The sequence below is a fragment of the Cherax quadricarinatus genome, chromosome 5 (assembly GCF_038502225.1).
Source record: "Cherax quadricarinatus isolate ZL_2023a chromosome 5, ASM3850222v1, whole genome shotgun sequence".
Classification (NCBI taxonomy): Eukaryota; Metazoa; Arthropoda; class Malacostraca; order Decapoda; family Parastacidae; genus Cherax; species Cherax quadricarinatus.
In genome coordinates, this window is record NC_091296.1 from 10964575 (window position 1) to 10973613 (window position 9039).

A 9039-nucleotide genomic window follows, 5' to 3' on the forward strand; every position below is an offset into this window, starting at 1 on the left:
GTGTAGTTTTAAAAATAGGTTAGATAAATACATGAGTGGGTGCGAGTTGGACCTGACTAGCTTGTGCTACTAGATCTCATGCTGTGCTCCTTCCTTAAGTGGAAGTGACCTGACTAGGTGGGTCATTGGGCTAATCTGGGGGGATGGACCTGCTTCACATGGGTCAGTAGGCCTGCTGCAGTGTTCCTTCTTTATGTTCTTATTACCAGCTCCTGTGCTAGACAGCATACCCCACCACTTTTCAACGGCTTGAACTTGCTAAATATACGAGACATTCACTCATGTTGTGACTACTACATATACAGAACATTAAACTCCAATATAAACCCTCCACTTAAACTTCTTGATAGCTACAACAGAATGCACAGTCACAATACAAGGCATAAGGCACACTTTGCAAAAATGCAATGCGCACAAAGGGTCCGAAGATCTGGAATTCAATACCTGAACTGGTAAAGGATTCCCTGACTACTTATAAATTTAGGACTTTGCTTAAAAATCATCTCATCTCTCAATACTAACTAAACCAATTATAACTTCTAATCCATTATATGACCTCTAGTCTATTAAACATCTGCCAGTCCATGAAATATTACTGCTTGAACCATTAACTGTAATTTATTATCCCCTCAAGGAAGATTCCTTGATGTTGGTGAGGGGCTCTTGATTTAGGGAATTGGATCTGAGCTCCAGTTCCCCGAATTAAGCCTGAATGCCTTCCACATCCCCCCCCCCCAGGCGCTGTATAATCCTCCGGGTTTAGCGCTTCCCCCTTGATTATAATAATAATGTAATTTATTATGTGCAATTTCAAGATTATTATTCTTATAAACCTCCACCTTGACTACCTTGCATTAGTAATAAGATTAAATAAACATCTTAGTAAAAGTTAACCACTCTTATCTTGTCTAGATTTTAGTAATTATTATGTACCAGGATCAGTCTGCCCGAAATGCCCCATCATGATAGTGTCTGTCTTTGTACATACTTAGCAAACCAAAATTGTAATTACACATTGTATTATTATTATTATAATCAAAAAGAAGTGCTAAGCCACAAGGGCTATACAGCGCTGCAGGGTATGGAAGGAAGCGAGGGTATTGGATGGCAGAAGGGAGGAGGGATGATCAGTAGGTTACAGAAAACAGCGGGGCAGGGGATAGTACGGGGGTAGGGGGTAGCAAGAGATTGAAGTAGAAAGGGCTGAAGGTATCAGAATTTGTGAAGTAAGTCAGTTGTTGTCAAAAAGTCAATGAGAGAGTCCGGATGAAAGGTGGGTCCATCAGCGAGAAGGGAAGGTAAAGAGAGAGCAGCAGAGCGAAGACAGCGATGGAGGTAAATTCTGCGTGCCCGTTGATAAAGTGGGCAGTCCAACAGAATGTGGCTGACTGATAATGGAACTTGGCAATTCTCACAGAGAGGAGCAGGGCGCCTCTCCATGAGATATCCATGAGTAAGACGAGTATGGCCAATGCGAAGACGGGAGAGAGTAGTCTCCCAACCTCGACACTGGTGATAAGAAGACGGCCAGTAACCTATACTCGGTTTAATAGATTGAAGTTTGTTGCCGAGCATAGTAGACCAACGTTGTTGCCAACGGGTGTGAAGTTGGGAAGATATTGCAGCAAAATAGTCCGTAAATGGAATACCTCTACATGAAACTGGTAGGTCATGTACTGCTGACCGCGCAGCAGTGTCTGCCTGTTCATTGCCCTGTACATCAACATGACCTGGGACCCAACAAAAAACAATATCTTTATGCTTGGTAAAGATGCGGCGTAGCCAAAGTTGGATACGGAGGACTAAGGGGTGAGGTGTATCAAATTTCTGTATAGCCTGTAAAGCACTAAGGGAGTCTGAGACAACCACAAATGATGACAATAGCATAGATGCAATACGGATAAGTGCTGTAAGGATGGCATACAATTCAGCAGTAAAAATACTAGCCGAAGATAGTAAATGCCCTTGTACGACGCTGTCCGGAAACACTGCTGCGAATCCTACGCCGTCAGAAGACTTAGAGCCATCTGTGTACACAGCAATGGCATGAGAATGAGAGTGAAAGTGGTCAAGAAAATGAGAGCGGGAAGCGACCGTAGACAGTTGGGCTTTCGAGCAAGGGAGAGAGAAAGAACAGACTCGAACAGCTGGAACTTCCCAGGGGGGTAGGGAAAAGTGAGATGCTACATGTACATAGAAAGGTGGTAATTGAAGAGAAGACGAGCGAATGAAGGCAAAGAGAGAAGGGACGGAGTAAACAGGGGCGGCGAACAAATAAAGAATGTCTACTAATATCAGTGACCATTCTATAAATGGAAGGATTGCGGAGATCATGAGAGCGTACATAGTAGCGAAGGCAATGGGCATCACGGCGATCGGATAAGGATGGAACGTTCGCTTCTGCATAGAGGCTCTCGACAGGGGAAGAGCGAAAAGCACCAAGGCATAAACGTAATCCTTGGTGATGAATGGGGTTAAGGCTAGAGAGAGTAGCAGGAGATGCCGCTAAATAGATCTGGTCACCATAATCAAGTTTCGATAAGATAAGGGTGGAATGTAGGCGAAGGAGGGTTCGACGATCAGCTCCCCATGAAAGATGAGCAAGGGTTTTAAGGAGGTTCAGCCGGTTGTGGCAAGTTGCCTTCAGAGAGGTAATGTGAGGTTTCCAGGATAACCTACGATCAAAGAGGAGGCCCAGAAACTTGACTGTATCACGTTCAGGGATACGGGAGCCATAGAGGTACAAAGGATGATCGGAAATGACAGAGCGTCTAGTGAAAGTAATTCGGTGGGTTTTAGTGCTGGAAAATTTAAACCCACGTGTGGTGGCCCAATTGGAAACACGGTCGACTGCATGCTGGAGAGAAACTGTAATAAGGTGACAGTCAGTGCCTGCACAGGCAATAGCGAAGTCATCAACATAGAGTGATGACCAAATATTTGATGGAAGACTAGAGGCCAAATCATTAATAGCAAGGAGAAAAATTGTTGTGCTCAGAACACATCCCTGGGGGACACCTTCAGCTTGGATAAAGTCCGGGGAGAGCACATTATTAACCCGAACACGGAAATGCCTGTCAGTTAAAAAGTTCTTAAGGAAGGATGGTAGATTGCCTCGAAGGCCTAAGGAGTGGGCTTGGGCTAAAATATTATACAGTGGACCCCCGCATAACGATGGCATCGCATAGCGATTTTTCCGCATAACGATTACTTTTATCGCAAAATTTTTGCCCCGCATACCGATTAAAAACCCGCATACCGATTTTCGTCCGAGACGCGTCCAATGTGCCCTCAGCCAGCCTCACATGTGCCGCTCCGTCCCATTGTTTACCAGCCAGCCTCCGCGGTAACATCCAAGCATACACTCGGAATATTTCGTATTATTACAGTATTTTCGGTGCTGTTTCTGGAAAATAAGTGACCATGGGCCCCAAGAAAGCTTCTAGTGCCAACCCTGTGGTAAAAAGGGTGAGAATTAGTATGGAAATTAAGAAAGATTTTGAAGGGTTTGGGGCTAACCCTGAGAAGCCTATGCCAGTTGTGGAATCCATTGTGCCTACTTCAAAGATTAAGGAAATGTGTGCACAGTGGGTTGAACTGCAAACCTTTATAGATGAAAATCACCCTGACACAGCTGTTGCAAGCCGTGCTGGTGACTATTTCAATGACAATGTTGTGGCCCATTTTAGACAAATCGTAAAGGAACGGGAGGTACAGAGCTCTATGGACAGATTTGTTGTGCGACAGAGGTCCAGTGACTCTCAAGCTGGTCCTAGTGGCATTAAAAGAAGAAGGGAAGTAACCCCGGAAAAGGACTTGCTACCTCAAGTCGTAATGGAAGGGGATTCCCCTTCTAAACAGTAAGAAGATAATGCTCTCCCCTCCTCCCATCCCATCAATCATCACCAGATCTTCAATAAAAGTAAGTGTCATTTAATTGTGCATGCCTTTTTCAGTTTGTGTGTATTAAAATTAACATTTCATGTGGTAAAAAAAATTTTTTTTCATACTTTTGGGCGTCTTGCACGGATTAATTTGATTTCCATTATTTCTTATGGGGAAAATTCATTCGCATAACGATTATTTCGCATAACGATGAGCCCTCTTGCACGGATTAAAATCGTTAACCGGGGGTCCACTGTACCTCCAAGTTGTGTCATATGCCTTCTCAAGGTCAAAAAATATGGCAATAACTGAGTGGTTATTCACAAAGGCATTACAAACATACGTATCCAAGCGTAGTAAGGGGTCTATGGTAGAACGTCCCTTACGAAAGCCATATTGACGAGTGGAGAGACTGTTGTGCGTCTCTAAATACCACACTAAACGTCTATTTACTAGGCGTTCCATCACTTTGCAAACTGCACTGGTAAGAGCAATGGGACGATAGTGGGAGGTTTCATGTCCCGTAGTGCCTGGTTTGCGGAAAGGGAGAACAATGGCGGATTTCCACAGCTGTGGAAGAACTCCTTGTGACCAAATAAGATTGTAAAGGCGTAATAGGACTGCAAGGGCTGACTGATGTAAATGTTGTAGCATACGAATATGAATGTCGTCGGGCCCAGCTGCCGATGATCGGCAAGCTGAGAGTGTTGCCTCCAGTTCTTGAAGTGTAAAAGGCACATTATACTGTTCTTCTCTGAGAGAAGAAAAGTCCAAGGGTGCTAACTCTCTGGCAGACTTTGAGGAAAGAAATGAGGGGCATAGATGGAGTCCCTGAGAAATACGGACCAGATGATTGCCAATTTCATTGGCAACATCTAGTGGGTTTGCTATATCAACACCGGCAACCTGCAGAACAGGAGCCGGGTCAGGAGAATATTTACCACTCAGTTTTCGTACTTTTTTCCAGACTGCACTCATAGAGGAAGCAGAGGTGATGGTGGAGACATAATCTTGCCAGCAAGTGCGTTTAGCGTCACGGATGACACGGCGAGCAATCGCACGCTTCTGCTTAAATTCAAGAAGTCTCTGTGGTTCTATTGTACCGGTACCTGCCCCATGCAGCGCGTTTCAAACGTACTGCACGAGCACAAGCAGGAGACCACCAAGGCACGCATTTCTGAGAATGCCTGCCCGAAGTTTGGGGTATAGAATGAGAAGCTGCGGTTAAAATGGAGGACGAGAAGAGGTGTAAAAGCTCATCGATGGAGGACGAAGAAGGAACCTCTCTAAAAACAGTTAGGTGTGAGTAAAGGTTCCAATTTGCCTGATCAAATTGCCAGCGTGGGATGCGAAGAGGTGGTGAATATGAAGGGGAAGTAAGAATGATTGGGAAATGATCACTGTCATGTAAGTCCGGAAGAACAGACCAAGTGAAGTCTAATGCGGCGGAGGAAGAGCAGACTGAGAGATCGATGCAAGAGAGAGTGTGAGTCCGAGGATCAAAATGGGTGTGAGTACCTGTATTTAAAACATGGAGGGGGTGGGTGGCAAGAAAAGCCTCTAACTGAATGCCACGGGAATCACAGTGAGACCCCCCCCCCAGAGGAAATGGTGGGCATTAAAATCACCAAGTAACAGAATCGGTGGTGGTAATGACGAAACAAGAAAGGCAATATCCGGAATAGATAATGCCCGAGAAGGAGAGAGATATAAAGAACAGAGCATATACCACCTATGCAAGTGGATACGGGCTGCTGTGTAATGCAGCGAAGTATGAACAAATAGCTGATGGTACGGAATATCAGTGCGTAGAAGAAGGGCACTTTCATTAAAGGTCCCATCAGGAAAAGGATCTGAAGAATACAATAAATTATAGCCTGAGATGGGAGAGATAACAGCAGAGTGTAATTTTGGTTCCTGTAAGCAAACACCAACAGGGGAAAACTGGGAGAGTAACATCTGAAGCTCACCCCGATTACCCCTGAGGCCGCGTATATTCCACTGTAAATAGGCCATGATTGGCAATGATAAAGACACCTGAAATCCGCAGGTAAGGGTTCCTACGGACTAGAGGGGTTAGAAAAGTCCACATGCGGAGGCAGTGGAAAACGTTCAAGCAGCAAAGGAACGGTGCGCTGTGAAGAAAGGAGTTGCGTAGATGGAGTAGAGGAGAGAGAAGGAGCGGAGGATGGATCAGTGTCCATTGATGGTTTGGTCTCTGCAATATATTCAGAGATTGCTTCAAGTGTTTCAGAATTCAGAGACGTCGTATGGGAGACAGTATTGGAAATGGTAGGGGGAGGATGAGTAAAGACTGGAACTGTAATGGACTGTACCAAGGTAGGGGGGGACGGAAGGGTGTAGGGAACTGGAGAAGCGTGGAAGGGGACAGAAGAGGCAGAAACCTGGGAGGTGGCCGAAGAGGAAGAAACTTGGGAGGGAACAGGGGAGGAAGGTACAGTACGAGGAGGAGGGTGAACCTCTACACTTGTAACAGAGCCAGTGAGAGGGGGAGAACCAGGTACAGAGACAGGGAAGGGAAAATGAGGAGGTGGAAGATGGGTAGGAGGTGTTAACGGACCTTTTTTTGACTTTTGAGAAGTAGAGGGACGATTGGGAGGAGGTGTCATACGAGATCTCGTCGCTACTGAGGCTTGTGAGAGAGAACACGAAGAAGCAAGATCAGACTGAGACGTTGAAGTAGGGACGTCTGAGCCGAGGACAGCAAAAGAATTAGCTACAGGAGTGACTATGGGAGAGGTAACCACAGAGGTGGGTGCAGAAGATGGGATACCAGAAGTGGGGGGACGTTTTGAAACACGGGAATAAGAAACACGAGGTAGTCTCCCTTGGAGGCAGAGATGAGAAACTGCCATGGCATAAGGGAGACCTTCTGCCTCTTTGAGGTAACGGATTTCCCGCTCGTTTAAGTAGACTTGACAACGGCGAGAGTACGAAGGGTGAGCCTCATGACATTTAAGGCAAGAGGGAGGTCGATTGCAAGACGTATTAGAATGGTCATCGGCACCACAGACTGGGCATTCGGCGATAGATCTGCAATATTTCGCTGGATGGCCAAATCGCCAGCAATTTCTACACTGTTGCGGTGTAGGGATCACCTTTTGAACTTGTAACCGATGTCCTGCTACATAAACTGAGGATGGGAGTTCACGGCTGTCAAAAGTTAAACGAGCCACATTGCTAGGGTATCGTCTCCGCCCGCGGGCAGGAAGAACGTAAGTGTCTACCTTGAGGATTGGGAGATCTTGGAGTTCCAGCTGTTCAAGAATGTCAGTGCCACATGTCTGGAAATTTTGTTGAACTATGGTATGGGGCAGAATGATGGTACCACTACAAGAATTGAGGGAATGATGCTTTTCAATAGTTACAGGAACAGTATCGATATGGGAAAGACGAGAAAGCTCATGAGCCTGGGTAGCATTCTGTACGGTGACGATGCGCGTACCGCTCTTAAGAGCATGAAAAGAAATATCTTTACCAATATGGCGTAGGAGTGCCTTGCCAATACTGTGGTCAGAAAGATAGGCAGTAGAGGAAGTCGGTCGTAAAGTGAAGAATTTAGTCCATTGTGCAGTCTGAAACTGAGCGTGGAAAGATAGTGAAGGACGTGTCGATCTTTTCTGAGAAGAACGAGAAGGTGGAGAAGTATCATCAGCAGGTAATTGTCGTTGAGGCGTGGGACCAGAGTTGGTCCGACGTGGAACGGGCCGGCGATTCGAAAATTGCCGCACCGTAGAGGGAGAGGCCAGAAGCATAGTCAGAGGAGAGCGAAGGTCAGATAAATCGAAGGAGTCAGTCGAGGCCTCAGTACCTGAAGCGGGTGAGGAAACAGCACCGGCAAGAGGTACAGAGGCATGAGGAGTGTCCGAAGAGTGGTCCAAAGACGAGGCGGGGTCAGAACGGGGTGCGGTATCAAGAAGGGGCCCGGGGGTAGCAGGTTCATGGACTAGGGCTGCCATGGTTAGGTTACTTCTTTCTTTTTGTTTTTAAGAAAAAAAAAGAAAGAAGAAAAGAAAATAAAAATAAAAAGAAGAAAAAAAGGGGGGACCGGGGAGGGATAGTTCCTAGGAGGAATGAAAGGGCCAGAAATCTCCCTCCGCGCCCAAGAGGACCTCAGCACCGCAAGTAGCGCAGATGCAGCATGGAACCCGTGCCATACCCTACCCATCATGCCAGTAAACCGGCAATCCGGGATAGCAACCTCACATCTGCCGAGCTACCTCGGTGGACAAAAGAGAGGGCGGCCGGAAATCCGCCACAAAGCATACCTCCTTCGGCCACCACCCCCGGAATCCGAAAGGTGGCTTCCAGAGATACACCCGTCGCCCGAGAGACACCCAAAGCCACCATCCGGGATACCGGAGAGGGATCAGGACATCCCCAGGCAATCCAGATTCCATGGCAAACTACGCCACCGTCAAGAACCTCAACGGAATGGGATGGACCCCGGTACCCTTTCCCCTACCTAGGAACTAGCGTGCCTGTGGAAAAAAAAAAAAAAAAAAGGCCAAAAAGGAAGGGCAAAAGGGAGGGGTGGGGAGGAGGAGGAGGAAAGGAAAAAGGGGAGGATGGGATAGGGAACGGGGGATTGGGGGGTAATTAGGTTTGGTCTGAGGAAGTAGACCGACAGGTCTAATTCCTCAGACCAAGAGCCTCTTCACCACGCCAAGGAGCCCCCCTTGAAGAGGAATTACACATTGTAACCTCTACAAAGAAATAAAATCTTTATTCTTCATATTATAATAAAATTAATCAGAACTAAATACTAAACCCACAAGGGTCATATAGCAAGATATGAAGATTGCAGAGGTCATAGAGGAACATCAGTGGCTAGGACTCTCAAGTCACTCCGGTGTTTAACCCTTAACTGCCCTCCCTGTTTTTTTTTTTTTTATGGCTATCTACTGCCAAGGTGACTCCAAAACACACTTATCATCATTCATTCAGTTGTCTTGCCAAGTGTGCTGAAATCACAATTTGGATTATACTGCAACTCCAACTTCCTCACCTATCCTTCAGGACTCGGGTCCAGCTAACCAGTTGCTCTATAAGTTACCTTGCTCATACTCCAACAGCACAGTTATTAAAAACCACTCACCTCCATTCATTCCTGTCTTACACATTCACACAAGC